Source organism: Oryzias latipes, chromosome 4 (genome assembly GCF_002234675.1).
Source record: "Oryzias latipes chromosome 4, ASM223467v1".
Classification (NCBI taxonomy): Eukaryota; Metazoa; Chordata; class Actinopteri; order Beloniformes; family Adrianichthyidae; genus Oryzias; species Oryzias latipes.
This window is the reverse complement of record NC_019862.2, coordinates 25,699,114-25,712,775: the sequence shown is the minus strand read 5'-3', so window position 1 is coordinate 25,712,775 and position 13,662 is coordinate 25,699,114.

Below are 13,662 nucleotides of genomic sequence, written 5' to 3'. Positions count from 1 at the left end.
GGGATTTGTAGATTTGGACAGTACTACAGTGAAGGAATTCGGACATAGCCCAACCGTTTTATCACATTTCCAAAACCAAAAACTATAGGGGATCTTTATATCCTGTTTTAAAGTAAATTATTTGTTTTTTTTTGCAGATTCCTAAAGTGTCAAAAACAAAGGTAGGATTCAGTATTTAGTATTTGAGCTGAAAACTCTTCATACAAGTCTTATTTTACCTTCACACTGGGCATGTAACATGCATTCGAGAAAATGCTGAGCGTGCTTTTAATGAACCATCATTGGACAAGCGTTTCATATGTGAAAATGGTCTTAAAAACTTGTGTACCAAGGCGTAAACATAAGAGGTTTGAACATGGAAGCCAAAAACGCAAAAATACATTAACCTTTCAGTGAAATTATTTGATTAAATGCATATGGCCGGCGTGAACGTAGCTTTACAGATTCTCTGTGAGACACTCCTCCAAGAAAATTGTGTTTTCCTATGTAGGCCAAGTTAGCTGCTTAACACTAAGCAAGCAAGATCATGTTTTCTGTGAACACTTAAACACTGCAGTGGCCATCGTCTTCTCCCAAATGTAACAAAGAAAATAATCATAGAATGTGCACATGTGCACTGATTTTGTGTGAGATATTCTGGAGGTAATCTATTTTGGAGTTTTTAGGATGACTTACTATGACAGAATGGGAGCTCTTTTTTTTTGTCAACAGGAGGAAACTTTTCAGGTCTAGGACGAAGGCTCAAACATAGTAAAACGTCAATCCTCACCACCAAAACCAATTATATTTGTCATTGTGATCAATGCCCCACCAACCTTTACCAAAACCAGTGACTGAATAAAAATGAAAAAGGTTATTATATAGCTTAAAATTGGAACTGCACAGACAATACAGCACCAATTTTCATTCATGTTTCATCTTCATTCTAGTTTTTCTGTCAAAACATCTACTTTCCACACCCAGGTCGTCCTTTTTTTTTTTAACACTAAATGCTTGTAAAGACATTGTTGAAGGAGCAAATCAATTATCTCAATGAAGAAATTGGTGGACCTTTTTCTTTTTTCCTTAAGGTTGCCTTCATGTTGCACTCTGTCTGCAGATGTTGGATCCAGGCTGATTTGGGGTTATGATGTTGTGAAAGCTGTTCTCTGTTCATGTTTAGCATTTTATAGATGCCTTGGAGATTGGTGGTGCCTCTATAATTTGGTGTTATAGTGAAATTTACTCCTCCCTTAACAGCACTCGGATGTTTAAAATGTCTCTCTTGATGTCTGGCACAGATTTTTTCTTTAAACTGCTCAAGTTTGTAGTCATCTTTTCAATAGCAGTGTTCGGATCTTAAAATGGCTTTGATGGTTCTCCTCTGAGGGCGGATCTTTGCAGCCAGACATCTACTACCACCCAGAATAAGCCACAGTCTGCAGGATTTCTCTGAGAGCAAAGGTAGATCTCAGATCCAAAAGCCTATGTTGTTTCTCAGATGAAAAGAAGAGAGTGATACATATATTTGGGAGCTAATCATTTAGATAAAGCCAGAAAAATCCTCTTGACATCAGACACAGTATTTCCTTTTTAACAGCTTAACCTCCAATACTCCCTCCATAGAGACCTCTTTACAGTAGCAGAACCAGAATAGGGGTGCGTTAAAAGAGCAAACAGGGAATTTGTTGTGATATGTTAAAAGTTATCAGATACATTTGCAGTTTTTATCTTTAGTTGTTGCTTTAGAATAAGAACTGCTGGCTTAACATCTTGACCCGACTCTGGGAGAACCATTCGAGTTTAATCTGAGGTATGTTTAAAACAATAAGTTGAACAAACTCTAACTTTAATTTGATTTGCTTTGAATTGTAAAAGTCTTTAAATCTTTGGTTCCAAAACGGTTGATTAGTTCAACTTCTGACTTAATTAAGGCACCAATTCTTTCTTTTTTTACTATAGAAAAAAACCTATCAGTGGAGCTCGCACCTGAACAAAAAGGTATGACAAGGTGTGTTATCAGTAGAGATTTCGGATGTTATGCTGGATCCACTTCATCCTGAGTTGAGTCATGAGCTTGCTGGAGCTTTTTCGACAGCTACATGTACTGATATTCACTTCCAAGGTGCAATTTTGGAAGTCACATAATCTATGGACTGCAGGAGAAAAACCCACATGCGAACTCCTCACAGAAAGACCCCCGCTTGGATTCCTTGCTACAAAGCAACATAGCTAACCACCGTTCCACAAAGCAGCCCAGCATGAGAGACAACTGGGTAAACCCTGCTGCTGCTGCTCAAGTAAACCCTTTGGGTTCTAAATGACAAATTATTGTTTTTTTATATGAATACATCCAATTGCTATTATTAATAAAGTGGACAATTATATTTAGGTACAAACCGGTGGACCTGAGAGCATTTTAGTGCAACAAATAAGAGTTTGATACAAGTAGTCCTTTCTTTGTCAGATTATGTTACAAAAATGGCACTTGAATATTGATATTTCCATCTATTTGATATTCTATGAAGATCCAATGTGAAAAAGTTATTCTTCCCACACAAAAACGTTTTGTGCAAAAACAGTTTCTGTTGTTGTTCTGGTTAACTGTCCCTTAGTCTTGGAGAGAGTTACTGTTTACCTGCCTCTACACAACTCAAAAACAAAAGAACTGGGGGAAGATTAAAGGCTAAAAGCTTTAATTGAGTTTTACATTTTGCCATTTCTGTATATAAATGGGAGGGAGGTCAAAGGGCAAAAGGGTCTTTTCTAGTTAGCTGTTGAAGAGCTATTGCTTTTCTTACCAGGGACTCTCATCTGTCTCCTCTTTCATTACGAGCCGACAGCTTAGGCTGTTTCACAAAACGACTCCCTTAACATTTGCACTGTGGACTGCCTTCAGCCTGCTTACATCTTTAGGTCAGTGAAGCCCAAGCACTTAACAACATTCGTCACCGAGTACACATGAGTCATCAGGCAGCGGAGGCAGCAGTCAAATCCAGCTGCTCGGGAAGTTTGAGTCGCTGCAGGGGTGAAGCAGTGAATTTCAAAACGCGAGAAGACTGGAGTACTATAGTTGACAGGGTTTTAAAGCTCAGATGTAGAGAACTCTGTATGCTAAAGGCGAGCTGCTGCTAGGTAAACTGTTTTCCTTCTTCTAAAAGGTGTGTGCAGTGAGAATACCATCCCTTTTTGACTTCCTCACAAACACTTTGCAGTCACTCAAAATGATGAGTGCACGCTGTTTTTATCCCACATAACACTGTGGAGCACAAGATGGATGGAGGGATCAGATTCTGTCTGTCAGAGTGCTTGTTGTTATTTTTTTTGTTGTTTTTTTTGTAATACAGTTCAGGTTGAGGGCTGCTGAGGTGGTGGTGGTTAGCACTGTTGCGTCAAAACAGTGAGTTCCCCTGCAGGGTCCTGTCTGGATGGAGATCTCATGCATTTATATCATTGGAGATTCCATACTTTTTATTGTTGTTTGTCTGTACGTGTGTGGTTCTGTGATGGACTAACAACCTCCCTACAATTACCCACAGACAGCTGGGATAGGCTCCAACAACCTCCTGATGCTAACCAACACAAAACAGGAACTAATGATAAAAGATTCAAGTCAAATTTGGAAATTAGGACTTAAAAGCTTAGATATTATCCTTCAAAACAGTCAAAAACTCTTATTTTGGTTTAGTGATTGACGAAAGATGAGAGGTACCGTTAATTCCCAGAACAGAAAAGAAAAAAAAAAGATCTAGTTTATTTTAAAGATCAGCCTATCAGGCAAAGGACTTATTTTGTTTATCCCTGGGTGTAAAAAAAAGGTTAACAACGTAGAAATTAAAATTTAAAGTCCTGAACATCCATCCCACAGGTCTTTTGGTACAGCCTCATGTTTCAAAAGCTTTTGAGCTCCCGTGCTAATTTTCTGAGTTCAGAATGAATAGAAAATCTCTCAGGGAAACACGCAAATTAATTAAGCCATGCCTTTCTTAGCATTTTAAAATCTATTCAAAATATTTCTTATTTCAAAATCCACATGTTTTGCTCCACATGGACGAGACTTTTGTAGAAAGCAGCTCGATCTTGTTTGTGTAATGCCATGCTCAAAATCCCTTCATGAGGATTCTTGAAAGAAAATGTAGTATGGGAAGGCAGTGAATACTGAGAGAAGTGGAATAAAAACACTTTCCATACAGAAAAAAAAAAAAAAAGATCCCATTAAAGAAAGCAGTCATGCATAATGTGTGTTGGGGTCAGAACCATGTGAACAACAACTGCAGCAGAGGCTGCATTCAGACTAGAAGATTGCTTTCACTGTTGTGATGTCTCTGAAGGTTGTTGAGTTACCTATATGAGAACTTGTAAAACTGCACGGTAAGAGGAGGGAAAAAGATAACGTTTCACATGTGACCCTCTTACAGGCCTTTAAATTATACTTACAGTCTTCTTCTGTCTCTACAATGTCTTGTGCATGTAATGCTACGTTCACACTGCTGTGCAGAATTTTTAATTCTGTTTTCGGGCTCTACGTCCAAAATACACGGCCATTGGAACTTTGAGAATTGCGTAAACGACTAAAGAGTGATACTACTTTGAAGAGTTTGAATTCTTTTCGCGTCGCCAGTGACATCTACGGTATGAAGCTATGTTCACAATGCCCTCGGCAACGGGCGTTCAAGCAATTATCTTTCAATAAAAAGTCTTTGTAAGAGTATGTAAATGCACCTATTTGCAGATTTTTGGATTTCACGTTCAAAACACTCCCTTTTACGTGTAGCCTCTACAACTGTCTTTGGGCTCTATGAACATAACACGTGTGTCTATTGAATGTGTGTTCCAAGTTAAACCAGTCGAATTTTGACCAATTAGGGACAGATTTGATAGTGACCTATGGATGGTGTCCTTTTTAATGAAAATCAAAATTGATTATGGATTAATTCAATTCAATTTTATTTATATAGCTCAAATTCACAACAACAGCCGTCTCAGTGGGCTTCGTGCCGGTAATTGTAAGGTAAACATACAATCAAAAGGATCGTAAATACATAGAATTCAATAGGATAATACTTAAACTTTAACTAAACAGACTAAACAGACAGACAAACTAAACAGACTAAACTAAATTGTCATCCCTTCCCTTAGACCCTCCTTCGCGGTAAGGAAAAACTCCTAATAAATAAACGGAATCCGGAAAAAACGAATAGACTTCAGGTGTGCCCACGTGAAGGAGGGATCCTCCCCCAGGACGGACAGGCGATTTACCAGAACTCTTAGAGAAGAATAAGCTTATCTAACTCTACAACTACATATTTAAAGTCCAGCAAATTATCTTCATCCAGATGAAGTTGGGGGATGGCTGGGGGCGCGAAACGAGCCGGAGACAGGATCCACAGCCAGGTGTAGGAGCAGGAACAGAGGCAAGCCTGAGACGAGGTACACGGTCAGGTACAGGACATTTGACATTATGATTTCAAAATGGTCTGTGCTGGCCGTCCATCTTATTAAAAATGTCAGGTCAACGCCTGTGCCAAGAGGTCGACTTTGGGTAATTGATTCTTTAGTCAGGGGAATGTCAACATTTGGAATGATAATTTGGTGATTCATGCATGATCTAATAGATAGATAGATAGACAACTTTATTTATCCATTTGGGAGGTTCCCGCATAATTGCACTTCTTTTCAAATTTTCCGACAGTATTTTAGACTTTTTTGTCTAATATAATAAAAACTGGCATGAGGAAGGACCTGCAGCATTCTTTAGGATAATTCGTAAACAGTTAGAGAAACGAGTCGGATGTTGTGATCAAGTTGGATGAGAAATGAATAATTGCGGTTCGTCCCCGACCAGAATTCCAGAATAGAGCTGAAAAAGAAAAAGCCTGTAACAACATTCATAAGATTTTTACCGCTTTGACATTTTGCTCCAAGCCTTATGTGGCGGACATGCGCTAGTATCGGACAGCAACAGTCCACAGTGTATGCTAAAAGCGATCGCGTCTTGCATCAGTACGCTCTTGAGCCCTGGTGTGAACGTAGCATGAGGGATGCAGTATTTACATTTAACAGACTGCTGTAGCGTAAAAGTAGCCGAGGAAATCTCACGTAATTACTAAGAGGTGTAGAAAGAAATGATGCTATCTTAATGTCTTTACAACTTTACTTTATGTCAGCACTGGATTCACCACCACACTAAAGTCCACCATGTTTTATGTGGACAGAAACCTTTTCATCAGCAGGCTGCATATTATTTTAAAAGGACCTTGTAAGGCTGTTTTTTACCTGCTTCCTTTGCATGAAAGAAAAACGCTGTGTTTCTTTCTAAACTTTAAATCACTGGTGATGTTTCCCATGTTCAAGAGAGCTGCTGGTTTGAATGATAAGAAAAAAAAAGCCTCTCCACCCTGGATTAGAGGATTTTAGATAGCTATCATTACATTTTATTTAAATTTTATGTCAAAATTAAAAAAGGTAAGGTCTCCAAAACAAAATGGAGGATTGTTGAGGAAAAAATGTATGGAAACAAATTAGGAAAAAATGGAAACATATGATAATTCTTTAAATTAGAAAAAAAATTAAGTTAAGGATAAATAAAGTTAAGGATTTCAAGTAAATCTTAAAATTATCTGAATAAATCTGGAGGTTATATGATTGGTCAGATTTTTTTTTCAATTCAGAAATTCAATAGAGATTGCAATAAGTCTGTTTCAGCAATTGTCCAATTTTTAATATTCTCTTCTCTATTCGGTGCATTTTAATATGAGGGAAAAAAAGAAAAGGTTCTGAAAAATGGCAGTGCATTACAACATTTTCGCATAAAACATCTTCATACATTTTATTTGCCATAATTTTTTTCTTTACTTGTTTTGATGAGAGAGAATCAATAAAGACCCGGATGAAAAGGGCACATCTATTCCTAAAAGCATGTCATGGAGTAGGTCAGTACATTAACAGCAGCGAGCGGCGCTCTCCAGGGAGGAGAGCAGGACGACCACGAGCCGTCAGCTGAATTAAACATATAATTGCGCTGATGGGTAAATAGTCAGGCGTCTGCAGGGCAATGCTAAGTATCTGACAGCTGAGGACGAATCCTTATTAATAAGATGCCATGCTTCCAGTTGCTTGATTGATGACGGCTGAAAACTCGAGCAACTGATAACATAAGGGAAGTGACAGAATTGCTGGTCAGCTCCTGACATATTTGAAATTGTAAAGGGAAATAGCTCAAAAGTGTAGTGAGTTTAACACATTCTGGCAGTTGCTAACAAGATTTAGCCGGAGTTTTGACGATGTACAAACAACCCCGTTTTCCCACACATAAGAGCGCGCGCTGACATCCTGAGGCTTTAAACTGAACAGACAAAAGGAGAAGTTGACACAGAAGTCAGGGCTTATGAAAGTCAGCAAATGCATTCAACAGAGCTTTAGCTTTATGTGTAAAAGCAGCCTGAAACTGAGCTACGAAGAGAAGTTTGTCTGTGACCTTCGGTCATCTAAATCTCGTAGAAGTTGTTAAGAAAGTTAATGCTGGCGTACTTTCTCAAAAGAAAAGGCTGTTGCTTCAAAGATATCTTACATTTTGAGCAGAGGATGGAAGCAGCGGAATTAGAACTCAGCAAAAGCAGCTAGAGTTGTTTTTCATTCTGCTGCACGCTTTATGGTTTACGTTATTTCAGTTTTCAAAAGGAAAGAAAAAAACCTGTTGACCAAGGGGAAATACCTTTGGTGAGGCTCTCAGAGACTTCTTATATTAGCAATGTTTGATAAAATGCTGATAGAAAAACAACATCAATGACTTCCAAGAGAAGGGTTTCCAAGAATCAGTCCTCAAATGTGTGTGCTGCAGTACTTTTATTAAATCATCTAAACATCTATAAATTAGAATAGGGACACCTGAGGCACTGTATGGAGCCATGGCACAATCTGCTTGATGTGTGTCATTATGCACAGCTTTGATCCACTCTCTGTCTGGCTTGGAAAATGATTACTCCTTTTTTCCAGCAATATTATCCTGTAGCTTTACTGTATTTTTGGCACTAAAGGGCACACCCCATCATCAGGCTGACTAAATGGTCCATTTTTGAATTTTTGTCATATATAAGGAGCATCAAACTACAAGCTGCATCAAGCGAGATAAAGAGTCAGTGGCTGCGTTTTCATTGACCATGAAATTGCGCATATTGAAATTGTGATATATTCGCCTAATGGAAACACGATACTTTCGAAAAAAGTCACATTTGGTGGTTTTTGAGGTGTACCAAATTTGATATATTTTGCAAACTTGCAATGGAAACACTTGTTTTCGAATTAAATGAATCACGTGACCACAGAAAGCCAGTTTGTAGATAGCAACGGCAATGCGTTTCTTGGTAGGAACCATCTGCCATGGACACCGCACAGCGGGCACAACATGAAGTCCCACAGCATCACACGGCTCATCAAAAGTTGAGCATGTCATGCGCTATTGTTGGATCCGTAGATCCTCTGTAAAATCACCTAAATCGCTTCATCCGTAGCCGTTCCCACGTGTAAGGAGCTTGCTGCTCCATGGCCTGAATCAGACACTGACGTCTCCTTTGATAGATGATGACTGGCGCTAGTGCCATGGCAGACATTCGAATGTATTTGCTGTAAATCAAAGTATTGTTCATATCCATTGCCATGTTTTTGAATTTACTTTACATGTGAGTTGGTTTGTGTTTATTTGTATTTATGTTTTAATCAAAACAGTGTAATTCAGAAATTGTGTTTTTTTACACTTCTAGAATTTTGGTGTATGTGTAATGGAAACGCAGCAAGAGATGAGCAAGTTAATCAAACTTTCTTAACTGGATTCACAGTAACTCTAGAACTAATTTGTAACACTCTACACATTGGTCATGTTAGAAGCCTTAATCCATTTACATATTTACAACACGTGTAACTCCCAACCTTGTTTGCAACATTTAAAAAATGGGCTAATACTACCAAAAGAAATATTACCGTGACTACGCAACTCCCAACCTTGTTAGCAACATGTAAACAAATCCCAGTCCAAGACACTACACATGACAGTGCATTCCATTACAATGTTATCTAAAGTTCATTTTTATTATCCACCTGGTCAGCTTCCTGTTGAAGAATTAGCGTGACATAATTGCTGTTCTGATTCATCTTTATTCAAGGTAAACTCAAATTGTGAATTGCATAAAAAGAGTTTAACCTTCATCAGCAGCCGTGTTAAGTTTGAAGACTGAAACTATGTGGAATTGTTTGATTCCTTGTTTGTCCTGAATTCCCAAGTGTCATTTTTAGAGTAACAACAATAATCACCATGTGAACAGAAACCTTGAAGAGACCAGCTCCGATAGATACCATCTGATGTCTAAACTATTCCTTTTTTGTTTCATTTACCTTTTTTTATGTCCCCCCGACATCAAGTTTTTTGTCCATCCTGGCAACAAAGTGTAGTTCCTAAGTGCAAAGACATGAAGCTTATTTATCTGACTTTGTCATCTCTGTTGTGCAGCAGTGATGTTGGGGTAGCAGTTTCTTTGACTGATTGTGAGTAACTTACTGTCTCAATGTCAACACTGTCTATCTTCTGTCTCCTCATCACTGTTAGTTTCCAGTTTTTATGGTGCTTTTTTATCTCATGACAATGACAAACATGGTAGTGAGGAGTTCATGTTTTACTATGTTTGAAGAAATGCCTGCATCAAAGATGTGCCCAACGGTGAATATCCATCCATTCACATCCGTATAACACTGGACCCAGGATCAGTGGCATAAATCCTTATAAGAAACTTCCACAGAAAAACATAAATAGCTAAGATCTATGTATTATGACTTAAACTATGAATAACACAGAAGGATTACAGTGCACTGACTTCATCAACCCTCCTAAAAATAGAGTCACCAAAGCCCTTTTAAACAGAACTGGGATGCTGTCGAGGAAAGTCGATAATTCTTGTCTTATCTGATGGATCTTTGGTGTTACCCTCTGAGTTTGAACCACCTAGACAGTTTTTTTTTAACTATTGTAACCCCAAACAACAGGATAGGGCTGTGTTTTGTTACTTTCTCAGGTTGACGCTCCTCAAAACAAAATAAAAGCTGTGGTTTACAAGATGGACGGCATAAAAAAGGAAAAGTGATACGAAAACTTATTTTGAAAAAGATTTTCCCCAATTTTTCGTTCTATTCATGATCACGCCAAACGTGAATCCTAGTTTTAGATGGCATGATAATTGTATTTAGCAAAGTTATCAATTCAATTTCAGATTTGTAAGGGATTATTTGACTGATGGTATCTCCCAGTTGGTTGGTGTGTTACAAAAAAAAGTACATATATGTGCAAAAAGGTAAATTCCTTCGCCATTGTTATTAAAACCATGGTTTAGAATATGTAGTCAATAAATTTAATCATAATGTTTCGAGGAATTTCAACATCTCCCTTAGCAAAAAGTAGTACTCTTTAAGTATTTTTAAGTATACTTGAGTACAAGTATGGCGGGTAGTATAGACCATGTAGGTGTAGTGTAGGAAGTATACTAACAGAATACTTCTTCAGACTAAATTGGAAAATTTTAAGTTACATTTAAGTAGTATATAAAAATTACAATTCAAGTATAATGCCTCACTTTAAGCCTCAACTAAGTATACTTGTAGTACACTTAAATAGACTACTTTTTGCTAGGGTTTTACGGTTAAACATCATGGGACAGCAAAGTTTTGATTAAAAGTTGGCCTGTGGAATTCCTTTTAACATCTCAAGTCACGCACATGCTTTCTTTTAGAGGAAATGTTGGGCTTTTAAAACACGGAGCTAATAACAATAAATGCTGACAAGATGGCTCAACGAGCAAATAAAATATGAAAAGAAGCTGAAATTTTATGGCTGTTTATATGCTGTGGCTATTTTACAGGGAACGCTATGACTTTTAGCCGAGGAGGAGGAAGTGTTTTTGTTTGAGCTCAGCATACTATAAAAACTATGACATAAACCTTTTCCCTGCAGTTATTTCTAATTACTCCCCCTTGCGCGGTTCATGACTGAACTTATCTTGCTCATGACATGAACATTCTGTTTTCTTCAGCTCATGATGAGGACACTAGTTGGATGAGTTTGCTTCCATGTCGGTTTGGTTGGGTGTCTGCAAACAAAAATGACAGCATTCCATAATTGTAAATTTCTCAACAAATATGTGCAAATGTCATTATTTTCTGCCTTTATTTAGAAATCTGTGGTTTCTTTGCTGTTTTTTGCTCTTCAGAAATGAGGCTTGTAAACATTGATGTTTAGTTCTGCAATGTGCCTATTTTTTCTTTTCTTTTTTCTTTCTTCTGGTTATTTATGTGTCAAACACCATCCAGCTTGTCCTGAAAAAGACTTGAATCTGAATCTTTTGGTTTTTGCTTTTGCACTCATTTTCAACAGTGTTCACACACAAATGGCAGATTTACGGCTGGATGCGTTTCCATCAGTCATAAGGGGGGATTCCACAGGTAGCATTTCCTTGGATCCCAGCATCAGTAGCATCAGGGTGCCGCTCATCAGGATTGGAATGAGTTGAAATTTTGGGAACGACCACATGCCCCCTCCATCCTGACTGAACTCCACAGTCGGCCCACGATGACGTGCATGGGAAGGACAAGCGCTGCAAATGAATGTAACGCAATGTGCCATTTTCTGACCTCAAATCACTGCAGAAATACCAACTATGAGACCTCAGATTCATCTTAAGAAGTTTTTTTTTTTTTTTCTTTATTGCAATCAGTCTAAAACTACAGATGGATTTGTTTAAGATTGCCACGTGAAATAGCAGGAACAATGTGAGCAGGTCTGGCATTTGTATCGTAGTTTTTTTGTCACTTGTCTTTCTTTCTGGTTAAATAGTCTTACTCTTCTGGAGCACAATAAATGATTTTAATATGCTTAAAATGTTTGTTTTTTACCCATAAACTATTCATTCATCTTCTTTCTTTAGAATGTTGGTCTGGTGACTTATTAGACTAAACATAAGGTCTGGTGACTTATTAGACTAAACATAATTGGATTAATCCAATTTCATTTGGTTTGGACTTCTTTGAACTGATTTTACATAAAGATTGGCATCAGCTGCATAGATGAAACATGGCTGTTGTTCTCACAATAAAACTACATCAAGATGCCCGTTTCCAAGCAAGAGGTCAGCTTTTGTATCAGGTCAGTTCATTGTGATGGTCAAAAACATCCATACCCTTTGAAAACGGTTAAGATAAAGTCAGAATGACCATGACGGCTGGCTGACACCGGCTAAGCAGAAGGAGACACAGTCACTTTACAGTCCTCCAAAAATTTAAAGGGTGTTTTTCACTTGTAGACTGTCTGGTGCTTTGAAAAATTCATGGTAGTTTAATACATTTCCATACTATTCTAAAACGTTGGTTGTTGATTTTATTTTGTGAGTATTGACAACCACTGACAATATGAAAACTGGACGGAGTGAGTGTGACGTCACCCATAGAAAAAAGCTTCCTTCCTGCTCTAACCAGATCAATTCAAGTCAATTCAGTCGCCATTTTTCTGGTGATACATATGTCACCATGTCTGAACCAGAAATCGCAAGCAGTGATTGCTTTGATTTGGTTTAAGTCAGCATTTGCACAGTAGTCACTTTTGCTAATCAGGAGTGAGCTTGTTGGAATTCCACACCCCTACCTGGAAACCAGGCTATGGAGAATCTGTCAATCAAATGTTTCGGGGCCATGTCAATTATTATTGAGGTGTCTGATTGGCCAGTTTATAATTTGAATAATTTGCACTACAGAAAAACGTTTATTAGCAATGCGTATTTTAAAAAATGGTAGCAGAAGGAGAATTATACAAATACAATAACTGATGAATTGCGATTTATTTGTCAATAGAAGTATTTGGGAGTTTTGGCTTCTGGGAACCAACAGGTGCTTTCTATTTGGAAGGCCGGGGGAGGGGGGGGGGGGGGGGTTGTCCAGTTCTCACAAACACTCAACAGTCACAGCTGCCTTACTTTTGTGCCACTGGGAGCCAAAAAAAAGTCTTATTCAGTAGTTTCCAATACTCTTTCTCTGATTAGTTTGATGAGTCACCAAACTCCTCACACTTCATTATTTCCTTATTTTTCTGACTTAAAAAAAGGCCAAAACTTTCCCACTCATGTTAGGAAATAAGAAAATCCACAGGAGTGTTTGGAGACATTTAGTAGATTTCCTCCGACTTTGTCTGAAGCTTTACGGATCAGCTTTTATATTATTGACTGATGAGAATCTTTCAACTCATGGGAGAACGCAGCCTGCAAACTGCTTCAAGAAAGAACACAGCTTCAGAGACTGATTCTTTAACTGCACTCTAACTACGGTAAGAAGGCAAGTACTGAACATTTTAATGACATTTTTGTTTCTGGTCATTTCTTGGAATTAACATTATACTATCAAACAGCAGCATTGCACTATTGTGCTTTAAGAGCAGCTGTACATGCTTGTATTAATTCAAATGTTTTTCTTAACTCTCCCTCTTAAACATTACCAATGTTTAGATTGTTTCATGTTCCCTGAGTTCACATTGTCACAAAATGGGCAGGTGGCTGGTTCCATTTGCTGCAGGTTTTATTAGCACAGCTAAAAGTTCACAAATCAAAATCAGGGTAAGGCAAGCAGGTGTCAATAATGAGCATTGGAGCATCAGGGAAG